Consider the following 13,832-nt stretch of genomic DNA (forward strand, 5'->3'; position numbering starts at 1 on the left):
GGTGGTTTGCGGATAGTAACATTCATTCTTAAATGTACCTTTATGTATAGCTCGTAAACTCAAAGTTTTACCGAGCAATCTTTCCCAGTGTATGATGTATTATATGCTATTTTAAAAGATTTTCGAAATATTGGTTTCTTATGGTCAGCAAGTGTTTTAAATTCTGTTTTCTTATATTTTCCGAGTATCTAGTCTGTTGCATTATCTTTAATATGTGTTTTAATTTTAACTTTTATCAAATATGTTGTTTATATATATATATATATATATATAATTGTAAATGAATTCACAAAACCTATATATTGGTAAATATAGATTGGTTCATTTATTCAATAAGGGAATACAAACAATTAGTAGAAAGGAGCCTTTATGTCAAGGCATTTCGAAGTCTAATGTTTCTCATCAGAAGAGTAGAGAATATGCTAGGTAACATAGTGGGAATGCGGCGTCTAGCGTGGGATTCATTAGGAACGAAATAGATCGATTAAAATTACCATGGTGCCGGGGGGGGGTTATCGAATTTAAAATTAAGGAGGAGTGTATTATATAGACAGTTATGTAGAAAGGTGTATAGGGTATTTATCATAGTTTTAAATGTATGTAGTATACGTTTTAAGGCTTAAGGGGTGGCATAGTGTGGATGGGTGGTAATTCTATTTTATCGGCGTGTAAGATGTCTATTATCTATGCAAGGACATTTAATTGATAGATGCAAACGAGACGACAACAGCACTATGAAGTGGTGTATAATTTTAAGAGCGGTATTATGGTGATAATTTAAGGCGGAAAAGCGAATGAGTGTATTCTAAGCAGGGTTGGAATAAGGATATTACATGGGGCGTCCTGTACCAGGGTTTTAATTTAGTAAGGCGAGGGAGGGTTCAGAAATGAGTTAAAAGGACAAGTTATGGAGTGGGTCTGGATGTGTAGTTGTGAGGCTATAATAATAAATTTAAGAATACCAATATATACTAGATAATATGTAGACAAAATTCTAGGTGTCCTTGTGATAAGATATACAGGGAAGTGGGTTGGCGTATAAGGCAGAAGTATAAGGAAAGAGTAGCAAAGGTTGTGGAGGTGGATAAAATGACAAAAGAAAACTTATATCTAAAATTTGAAGTGTTTATACCCAAAATTGGCGGAGGAGTTTGGTAGAGTTCTCAAAAGTTCAAATCGTTGAACTTTGACCCCCTTAACAGCAAAATATTTGGCTGAAGACCGATCACGTTGATTTCCCCAAATCTCAGTACCCTGTATATCAAGTTTCGAGAATATAGGCTAAAAATTGACAGTTATTGCGTAGGGAAATGTACACAGACACGTTCAGGTCCTGGATATGACCTTAAACTATATCCGATGGTGAGGGCCCCAGCTTGCAGGCCTTAGGGAGTGTGGAGCCACCCTTTAATTGCCATTGCTCCCAGGTCCACTCTGACCCGGAGTGGTAGCACCTGTTAGGGTCCCAACTATGGGTTAAATAGAATACCACTTAAAAAACAAATATACTAATATTCAAAATCACCAGATTCGGCAATAAATAACCTGAAAAGGGATGATATGCCGTAAAACAAAACAACCAACCAACCAACAGACACGTTCACTTTTATAGATATACTAGCATGGGTGCCCGGCGTTGCCCGGATGTTTCTAAGTGTATGCTGAGCAAAAAAAAGCGGTCATTTTTTTTAATTTGAACCCTATTATAACCCCTTAACATTTGGTGTTTTGGGCTCAAATCAAGTTATTAAGTTAGATCCATGTCCACGACATCTATATCGAAAATATCAAGTGTTTAGACCCAAAATTGTCGAAGGAGTTTGGTAGAGTTCTCAAAGGTCAAATCGTTGAACTTTGACCCCTTAGCAGCCACATTTTTGGCCGATAACCAACCACATCGATTTTCCCAAATCTAAGTGTCCTGTATATCAAATTTCGAGTTTGTACTTAAAATTGTCAGAGTTATTGCGTAATGAAATGTACACAGACAGACAGACAGACACACAAACACCTTCACTTTTTAAGATATACTAGCATTTCACCCCGGCGTTTCCCGGTAGTTTAGAGGTGTATGCTTAGAAAAATAAATAAACAAAAACAAAAATGGTCAATTTTTTTTTTAATTTGATCCCTATTATAACCCATTAAAATTTGTTGTTTTGCCCTTAAATCAAGTTATTAAGTTAGATCCATGTCCAAGGAACCTACTTCTAAAATTTCAAGTGTGTGGACCCAAAATTGTCGGAGGAGTTTGGTAGAGTTCTCAAATGTCAAATCGTTAAACTTTGACCCCTTAACAGCCAAATGTCTGACCGAAAACCGATCACATAGATATTCCCAAATCTCAGTACCCTGTATATTAAATTTCGAATCTGTAGACTGAAAATTAAGAGTTATTGCGAAGGAAAATGTACACAGACAGACACACACACACAGACTCACAGACACATTCACTTTTATAGATATACTAGCATGGGTGTCTGGAGTTGCCCAGGTATTTGGAGGTGTATGTTTAGCAAAAAAAAAAAGCGGACAATATTTTTTAACTTTGACTCCTTAAAATGTATTGATTTGGGCTCAAATCAAGTTATAAAGTTAGATCTATTTCCAAGTAACATGTATCTAAAATTTCAAGTGTGTAGACCCAAATTATCGGAGGATTTTAGTAGAGTTCTCAAAGGTCAAATCGTTGAACCTTGACCCCTTAATCGCCAAATTTCTGACCCAAAACCGATCACATCGATTTTCCCAAATTTCAGTCCCGTGTATATCAAACTTCGAGTCTGTAGACTAAAAATTGACAGAGTTATTGCGTAGGGATATGTACACCGATACACATACACAGACATACACTTTCACTTTTATAGATATATAGACTATCATTTCACCCCGGTGTTGCCCGGGTGTGTGGGGGTGAATATTGAGCATAAAAAAAGATCAATTTTTTAAAACTTTGATCCCTATTACGACCTCTTAAAATTTATGTCTTTCAGCTCTAATCAATAATAAATTAAGTAAGATTCATGTCCAAGTAACCTATATCTAAAATTTCAAATGTGTAGACCCAAAATTGTCGGAGGAGTTTGGTAGAGTTCTCAAAGGTCAAATCGTTGAACTTTGACCCCTTAACAAATTTCTGGCCGAAAATGAATTACTAATATTTCCCAAATCTCAGTACCTTCTATATGCATTTAGAGTCTGTAGACTAAACATTGACAGTGTTATTGCGTAGGAAAATGTACAGAGACACACAGACAGACACCTTCAATTTTATATATATATATATATATATATATATATATATATATATATATATATATATATATATATATATATATATACTAGCATTTCAACCCGACGTTGCCCGGGTATTTGGAGGTGACTACTGAGCAAAAATAAAAGCGATCAATTTTTTTTTAATTCGACCCCTATTATGACCCTTTAACATTTATTGTTTTGGGCTCAAATCAAGTTATTAAGTTAGAGCCAGGTCCAAGGAACATGTATCTAAAATTTCAAGGGATTAGACTTAAAATTATCGGAGGAGTTTGGTAGAGTTTGCAAGCGACAAATCGTTGAACTTTGACCCCTTAATCGCCAAATTTCGGGCCGAAACCGATCACATCGATGTTCCGAAATCTCAGTACTCTGTATATCAGATTTCGAGTCTGTAGACAAAAAATTGTCAGAGTTATTGCGTATGGAAATGTATACACACAGACAGACACTTTCACTTTTATAGATATACTAGAATGGGTGTCCGGCGTTTCCCGGGTGTTTGGAGATGTATGCTGAGCAAACAAATAAACAAAAAAAAACGTCAATTTTTGTTTAACTTTGACCCCTTTTATGACCCCTTAAAATTTATAGTTTTGGGCTCAAATCGAGTTATTAAGTTAGATCCATGTCCAAGAAACCTTTATCTAAAATCTCAAGTATTTAGACCCAAAATTGTCGGAGGAGTATATATATATATATATAATTATTTTTCGATTTACACGGCGAAAGTAAATATATGTCAGGTCGATATATCATATAGTTCCTTGTCAACGTTTCAGGGCATTGCAAATAGTTTTATGTATATCTGTATATATCTGTCGCTCACATTACGTTTAGTATGTTTTGCTACTATCAAGGACTTACATGCTTTTTTCGGATTACATTGTATTCACGTTATAGGGTTTAGTTATATTCTAGAACTTAGTAGTATTACATGTCGATTATTTTAATGTTTATAATTTAATTTTCTGCAAGGTAATCGATTTTTTCTGATACCTAAAAATGTATCTGTTTATTATATTATTGTTGTATGACCGAAATTAGTTCGTTCTCTTGAGTAAACTGTAATAATTTTGTTAAAATTGCCTAATCTTTCAATGGTTAACATTAGGCGCCGCCAAAAATAGCCGAAAAATCAAGTTGTTGTTTTTTTAAAACGAAATTACATTTATTAAAATTCATTATTTCTGAGTTACTTTTTTTCCAGAAAGATAAAACCCTGAATTTTATAATATAGAAAACAGAATAATTTAAAGCTTTTTCGACTATTTTTAATTAAATTTTAAATGTTAAATTTTCCCAAAAAGTTAACAATTGACATTTTTTGTCTTGCACAAAAAACGTACATAAATATTTAAAAAAAAGTTTTTGAAATAATTTATTTATTTATTTGTTGTCTTACTAAGATTTAGGATGATTTTCTAAGAGAATATGCAAAACTATTATAATATAAATACCTGGATTTACAAATAATTCCACTTATTCATATAGGCAACCAGTTACTTCGGGTCGATCTAGAGTCTAGATCGACAATGTTTGCGTTAGCATTTGATAAAAAGCAAACTATGGAAGACCAAACAGGCCAAAAAAAGCTTATTTTCCGTGACGAAAATGTCAATGTATTATTAACGCTGAGGCTGGCCAGTACCAGATGGGTGACCATTCGTATGAGTTTGGTTTTTAATGTGTATGTGTGTGGGGGCCAGGCTCCCAAAAATGGGGGGGGCAATTTAAATCAGAATAAAAAAAAATTATTTCAGCGCGTTTGGTCCACCGTAGTCGAAATGCGGCAAACATTTTCAAACGGGAACGAAAAAATGGTGCTATTTTTAACACAAAGGGCACAATATTTATCGATTTTTTTATTGTATCGATTCATCAAAGCATGCCCTGTTTAATTATGGTCATGTATTATTCGGCTCGCTAAAAAAATGTTAATTTATTTATCAAATATTTTAAAATGGCTTTTTTTCGTATAAATATAAAAAAATCTTTTTGTTTGTTTTGCTTAACTTAAATTAATTATTTTACTTAACATATTCACCGAATTTCATACTTTAAAACTCAAAAGCGGGATAATTAAACACAATCGAAGTTCTGATAATCAGACGTCAAAATAAGGTATGCAAACAATTTTTTAATCTACATTTCTGTCCCTTACAACAACACAATATGTTGTGTTCAGTTTCAGATGATTATTTTACGCATATTTGTATCCCCTCAAAACTAGGGGGGGATTTTGTAAGCATATATATATATATATATATATATCGTTTATTAAAAGTAAGTACACTGTTATAAAATTCATTCTTCTCTTAATAATCGCTTAAAATTTCGTATTGATCGGATAATTAGCTGATTTTTAGTAGGTTTTTAAAAAGACGGTCCGTCAAAATGTACTTACCTGCCCCCCCCCAGTTTTGGCGGTGCCTAGTTAACATTCATTGAGAAACTACGGCCATAGTGAAAAGGAGCGTAATGTTAGAGGAATAATCTTTAATATAAAATCAGTATTTTTGTTCAGAAAAATGTAAACAAAGCAAAGTTGAGTTACGTTGCCATGGTCGTATCATGGTTGATATCGAGTTTAGCAGGTAGTAAAGTTAATGAATAAAAACGTTAAGCCATTATCACAACGAGGATAATGATCTGATTACAGAAATCATGTTATAATTATTTTTGTATTTCATAATTCGAGATAGCAATCATGTTAATCAATTCGTGGAAATTAAATAAACACGGAGAATGATATAATATTAATTTCAAATTTGATTATACATGTAAAAAATAATTTCAACAGAGAAATATGAACATGAGGATCATCGCATGCAAAAATATGCAATAACTTGTAAACAAGGAAATATTAGAATTTACCTGGTGATCGTAAAATAATGTTATAGAACTTCGTTATGACAAATCCTATCTCCGATCATAATTGGACGTGAGTATTTGAATCCATGTCTCCAGGCACCACTTCAACCGTGTGTAAAACGTCAGTCTCATCACTTAGTGTGTTTCCTATTTTCTGAGTCAATTTCTATGGATGGACGTTCGCGCTATAAGTGTTAATAGAAGTAATGTATTTTATAGTGGATTTCATATTGTATTTGTAAAACAAATAGATGTTTAACGAACAACACAGTTAATAAAATAAAATTAATTTTAACGTCTTCTATTTACTTATGTATCTGAAGGGTATATTGCTTACAGGCCTTAATACGTTTTTGGAAAAAAGCGCTAGAAAATAAAGATCACCCTCAATCATGTTAAAGAATAAAATTAAAACGGAGTTTTTGGGAGTCCATTTTGGATTTACAATTTTTATTATTTCAAGAGCCATATATTTTTCATATGAATATAAATTTTTGATATTAGAAACCTGTTATGAAAATAGTTTTGTTTAAACTTCGCGGAATATTTTAATTTAATATCATTTAAATATTTTTAAAAATAATTATTTTTTGGAATTCTGTTTTGTTGTTGTTGTATTTTAAATGATTATATTACAGAGAAAAAATATCAGGAAACAGTGTTTATGTTTTAACATAATAATATTGATTTTACGTCTAAGCTTTTTTACAACTTTCAGGTAAGTGAAATAAATAACGGGATTTTATGTATATATATATATATATATATATATATATATATATTTATTATTTGATCTTTCCAGCTTAAAAATGTGTGAATTTTTATCGACCTACATTTATTTTGTTTAGTTTCCGTTACATGAGATATGGGGGGGGGGTAGAACGCCTAAAAATATTTCCTCCAATATATTTTTTTAAAATAACCTACTTTTATTATGTAAGTTTATTTAATAATGAATAAATATCGAATATTTTAGGAAAATTTTAAGATTATTTGATTTTTGCTGATTTTTAAAATATGAGTATGTCTACAGCTTCAAAAACGTCACTACATAGGAACGCTGTTTTAAAGCGTCCATAATGTAAACACGATTTTGTCTCGCATTTTCATTATTTTTGTATGCTGTAAATCTTTTTAAATTAGCAATTTATTTGAAGCTTTTTTTAAATGGTAAACAAGTTAGGATGATAATATAAAATTGAAAACGTTACATCGTGTTACATACAGCGGGGGTTAAAATTGTGGCGCATGTTGGAGGTACCTACATGTCTCTCATGCAATAATTTTACCAGTTTTTATTTCTGAAGCTTTGACGAAAAACAATCTTAGTTTTAAGTCTCTGTATGGCATTTTCCTAATCAGTACACACATTGCTATTAGAGGAGTTAAGAATTTCAATTGACAAAAACACGCTTGTAAAGGTAGTAATTAAATAGACTATTGAATAGTAATTAAAATCAGTAATTTGTTGGCAATCCGACCAAATAAATACGGTTCTATGTCTAATTTCAACAATGAAGTATTACTACTACAAGTAGGGATCGTGCCTGGCCGGGGAAGGATATGAAGTAAGCAGTGAGCTATTTGTTTACATAACATTTCTACTTCTGACACTTATTGCTGTCAAAGGAAAAAGAAAAAAGAATGCATTCCTTCTTCCAGCTCTTGGAGGATAGAAACGATCAAAGTTGAAGATTTTTCAACATCTGGCGACCTCAATATTATACGGGTGCTAACTATCTTCTATTCGGATTAATCGAAACTACGCAAGTGTAGGGGGATACGTGTGCTATGAGGTCAGAGAAAATTACGTGAAAGTACTTGAAGCAGAAATGAGATATTGCGGCAAGGAACTAGGAGCTTAAGCTTGGACAATAGTTTTGGACCTATTAAATTGATGACTGTTATTTTAGCCGTTTCTAAGAGTGGCAGATGCTCCAGTCCAGATGTGGCATAATGTATCAGTAAATATTGGCTCTGTTAAGATATGAAGTGGATGATTTCTCATGTGAGTATTATTCTAGCCACGTAGAGAGGGCACACCTTCTTGGAAGTAGCCTCGGTAACCTGCGCAATGAATTTGTTTCGTGTTGCTTGTGAGGGTTAGGCCGGGAACTCCGAACGATATGCTCTCGGGTAAGGTGTAATTTGACGTGGGCACCGGCTGTTGTGAAGGTTCTTTGTAATTATTGAAGGAAAAGACTTACTCTTACTAAAATTAAATGTCATCGTTCAGTTGTCATCCCATTCCATTAGTGACTGAAAATTGTTTTATATAGTCATTGCCATTAGCTTAGATGTGTCTAGATTAGAGGTAAATTTACGTTTAATACAAAGCTTCGTGTAATCAGCAAATATACCCAACTGATACACAATTTTATCAGAAACGTAATTTATGAATATCAGTAGTAAAAATAATCAAAGGATGCATTAATACCATACTATCATGTTGATTAGACGTACGTCCATTGAAAGCAACTTGGATTTCTTTTGTCTTGTAAAAATTCTATGTTGCGTATTCATAAAGCAATTCCATAGAATTGACTTTTCATAAGAGGACCTTATTCGAGATCTTGTCAAGTTTTGGATATATCAAAAGCTACATCTCTAGTTTCGCATGTGTCATTCAGCGTACCTTATATGCATTTAGAGATGACGGTTAAAATATCAGCAGTATAGAGGACTTGCATAAATCGATACTGTTCGCCACACAAATCTCAAGATTGTAGACTAGTGCTTGATTGATTACAGTCCAAAGATTTTAGAGAAAAAGGGCATGCGACTTACTACGCGATAATTCAACGGGTCAGTTCTTTAGCAAGTATCCTAGAATGCTGGCAAAACAAAGACAATTTTCGAGCTACAAAGGATACGAGACCCATACAGACATTTGCTGATAATTTTGGAATGCACAGCGGCAAGCCTAACAAAGCATTTCTTCGTGTGGCAGAGACAAAACTAGGCCCACAGTCCTTGAGGGTGTTTAGATTATTTTATGGTGTTACTGGCACGTAAAAACGTGGTTTTCCGATCAACATGTGTGGATTCTACCCGCAAACGGAACTTTGGGACAGAGCGGTTTAACAAGTCTAAGGTGGAGTTACAGGCACACCGTTTGTTAGTCATTAGTAATTGGTCGGGGAACTGATTACTGTACATTACTTATCGAACTATTATCAATATTCCAGTAAACATGAGTTCATATTTTCTGCAATTCGATATGTATCTTGGTTACTTGAATATGCCGTCTCTTATCTGCGGCAATTTTACTCTTGCAGTCTATTTTATAGTTTGTCTAACTTTCCAGATTTGCACTTGTGATCAATGAATCATCGTAATGTATGCTGCCTTTAAAGAATGTTTTTTTCACAAGTTGGATAGAACCAATTAGAAGAGTTGGGATTGATATAATATGTCAATCCTGTTTTTCACCGTTCGGTTTTCGTATTGACAGACTGTTCAACGGGTAAAATATATGATTCCATAAGGCATCATGTTTTGAAGTATATCTTCGTTTGGGACATCACTTTTCAGTCGATTACTTAGATTGATATAAAAGAATATGGCCAGTCATGTAGAACTGCAGTAATGAATACGTCCATAAGTATGGTTTACCAATCTTTACAGTCTGGAAAATTGGTCATAAATGTGATTATCTTATGGAATGCGATACAGAGAATATATGTGCTGTTACCAACTCCGTTTGTGTAACTCGATAAATTATTGTGATTTACATGTAATTGCCAAAATACATACTTTGGGTCTCAGTATGTAAGGTTAATGATTCTTTTATACTGTCAGCGATATGTTTAATAAGGGCACAGTTTTGATTCAAGAGACAATGATACAAAATATAACTAACACAGTGAAGTAAGACTAGCCATAATCAAATGAATGTCTGGTCATCTGATTCTGGACTGCATTCTCTATTTAAGAGTAGTGGGATAGTGGACGTAGACTCCAATTGCGTGCATATATATGTCCGAGCCCTTAAGGCGAAGAAAAAGATATCCTGTTATTTTCTCCCAATTAGTTGGCTTCAGGAGTGTAAGTGGTTTTCACTTAATTCTAAGATATCCGGGAAGTTTATTAGACGAAAAGATTCAACATACTCTAAGTTACTTCTCAGCCGACGGATATTTGTGAATAAGAGCCTCAAGGATGAAGGCGAATTGTTTTTTATTGGTTGGTGTCGGGTTTGAATGCTGTTTTTTTTTTTTTTTTTTTTTTTTTTGTTTTTGCTTTGGATGCCATTTCCTTTGATTGTTTTATATGAGTGTAGAATGAGTTGATGTCAAATATGGACACAGTAGGAGAATATTAGCCGTATCTTATCAAGATGATTGTGGCCTCGAGAAGGACAAACGGCAACAAATGCAGGGCTCCTTAACATTCTCAATATAGAATTACAACAATTCTGCAATAATGATAATACAGCTGCACAAAGCGTTAGTATAAAATTAGAGCTCCTTTACTGTAAGTCGTAAACAGCAGTTAAAAAGACTGTGACAGCTTTATCCTCACCGTGTCAGACAAAATAGGCCCATACTGGGCGCATGGATATGCGCGGTAGTCAAACAAGTGTAAGATAATAGCTCTGCTTGCGATAAATGAGAATAATAAGCAATGTGAGGAAGAAATGTTTGTGGGATGGCATTTATTAAGAAACAAGGTCGCTCACTAGGTGTCTACTAAGTACTTAAATGTACTTTTTATGCCAACATAAAAGCCTAGGCTAGATCTTAATCAGAAACTTAGTGAAAAGTTTCTTAAATGTCAGAGCAAGTTTATCAGATGGAAGTGAAAACTTTTAATTGATTTGTCAAAATAGGTAGAAATGATGTTTTGTTTTTCAATAGAATCTTAGTTATACTAATGCATTGTGCGATTGGGTTTTATAGAAAGAATGAACTTATTCAGATTTACAAGATTCTAAAATATTTTGATTTTTCAATGGCGAATATGACGAACTGTTTTGAAATAGACAAAAGATTTTTTCTATTTGAGACAGATCTTTCGTGCAAATGACAGCGTTGATAATTGAAACGGTTGATTGAAAAGGGATATACAATACATTCATCAATGCTTTAGATGAAGGCAGCAAAAGTGATGTAAATTATTAATGTTTTAATAAATAAAATCAACGAGAATCTTAACTTAACACGTTTAGGTCGACTTCCGATTTCGACCAGTTATTTAAATTGTAAAAATGTTTCCATTAAAAAATTTAATTCTTTACGGAATACTACCAGCAACACACTGTTTCTTGTTGGATCCCTAAAGTAATACATAATATTCAGCCTATCCAGATTAAAATAGCTAACTGTTTAAGCACCCAAGGCGCTGTGTATTAGAGAAAAGCGAAATCGACATGTAAGAAACCTTTTACAAGAACATTAGTATAACTTGCTTATGCATGCTTGTTGACACAATGGAACCCCCGTTCCCCGGGTTGCAGTTCTGTTTTCTAATTTGTGGCAAATTTTTAGAGTGATATTTTCTTTTAAATACATAGAGAAAAACCGGCAAAATGTGTTAATATAAAAGTATTAGAATTAAAATATAATATTTCACTATATTAACATTTACTCAGCCATTACAAGTGTCACAATATTAGTTGAATCGTGTTTTTTTTATTATAGAAAATGTGAAACACAGTGTTTATACGAATGTGTACGTCTATGAAAAGAAGTTGGCAAATCTTGAACGGAGATTAACGTGATAATGGAAATAGTATGATTTTTCAGCTTAACACACAGACATATGAAAGATAGATTATTGGATGAGCATTAGAACAGAATTTTAAAGATGGAGGCACAGACACGCCAGTGAATGTGAACAAATATTCGAACCTTAATTATTTGATGTGAAGAATATTTTGTTATTTTTGTAAATTCTAGATGCTACCTTTCTTTTCGGGCTTTTGTTTTACATATATATATATATATATATATATATATATATATATATACTCGGATATATCTTAAGAGATGTCTTGTTATAATTCCATATATGTAAAACTATTGTCTGTAAATACATCTAGCACTGCAAGTGAATACATTTTAAAGTATGCGACAGATAAGCGTAGTTTACACAATACGAGCGGTGAAATCGTTAAAGCCAACATATTATTCTCAGAATGCTGATTGGTCATAAAAATATTTGAGTAGTAATTCAGTATCTTTTTTTTAATTATAAATTCGGGTTGTATGCATATTTTCTAATGAATTTATGTAATGTTTACTCGGATAAATGTATATATAAAGAGCAGAATACTTGAGTCATTTTTAAGAACATTACAAATTATTCAAATTTATATGCATAACTTGCTAAAATGGTATGCCTGTATAAGTCTCCAACCCGGGACAGACATAACAAGAATAGTAATTGTAAACCAGGATGTCCAATTATAGCATACCGAAATATTAAGAGCAACATTCTCCGTATGTTCTTAAATTTAATCACTTTGTATTCGTTTCAGAACAACCTTTCTATAACGCATAAATATTGTATTCGACTCTAAATTTTAAAGAAACAAACATTAAACAATGCATATTCGTAAAATAAAATTAATGCTAAGTATATGTTTACGTGTTTGTTTGTTTGTTTGTTTTTTTACATATTTTTGTAATCATTTGTATTTTTACGAGTTTATCTGTAGGGAAATTTATAATCTTATTAGCATGTTAAAGCCGATGTGATAGGTTATGAATAATCATTTAAACGACCGTTTACGTTGCCGTTTATCTTGGGGTGAAACAGTTAGCTAAATCGATAATATAACGGGTTTTCACCTTGCTCATTAATATACTGCAAACTCTCTGTTGTGTGATCATCTATTTGCATATAAGAATCAGAATTTGACATTTTAAAGATAGATTAAATCAAGTTTACTAAACATTGATTTTATTCGGTTCTATTGATTAAATAACGAATGTTAGATTATAAGTAGTTTATCTCCTAACTAAAACAGCTCATTTCGTTTAGCTCGTTTTAATTTCGCGTCCACATAAACTCGGATGATTCGTTTTAATAGATGCAAATCTAATGACTCCTTATATTTGTGTTCATGCTATATTTTGTTTGCATGCTACATTTAACAGCATATGTTAATACCGAGCATATCTTATACGCTGATCAAAACAAAATTTAATTCGATAAATTTTAGAGTTAATCAGTCACATTCCTTAAAATAAATACGTTGTGGAAATTGTTTCATTTCGAAATATAAGAATTTATAAGTATTTGTACAAATTACTATTTTATTGCTAGTGTTATTTTATTAAGAAATTAGACTAAACCGAATCAAATATAATCTAACATTCTACCCAGTAAGTCTTTTCTCTCTCATTATAACTTAAACAATACCTTAACAAAAATTAATCCACCAGAATTAATGGACCTTCCGAAAAGTTCCTGGACTTTTAGTTTAATATATAATCACTGCATTGCCTTGTTGAATATATTTTATATCGAGTTTCCAATGGTAATTTTGTAAAGTTCATATCAGTTTACTCACTATTTCAACCTTTGTTTCGAAGGCAATGTTTGATTGACTAATCGAAAGAAACAGATATAGCAAACAAATCGTATATGCTTAAATAACGTGACAATCTCCTATTAGATTATCGTTTTAATTTTTTGCTTCTGTTAAAAAAAAAACGAAATTATGTATAAATGCA

The 13,832-nt window shown here is 32.5% G+C and overlaps 1 protein-coding gene across 1 annotated transcript in view; it reads left to right on the plus strand.

Annotated features, from left to right (window-relative positions):
• Positions 1 to 13,832, plus strand: part of LOC145276640 (uncharacterized) — a 748,502-nt gene that overhangs the window by 229,460 nt on the left and 505,210 nt on the right. The window lies entirely within an intron of this gene.

Source organism: Euprymna scolopes, chromosome 5 (genome assembly GCF_053919585.1).
Source record: "Euprymna scolopes isolate OS-2025 chromosome 5, ASM5391958v1, whole genome shotgun sequence".
Classification (NCBI taxonomy): domain Eukaryota; kingdom Metazoa; phylum Mollusca; class Cephalopoda; order Sepiida; family Sepiolidae; genus Euprymna; species Euprymna scolopes.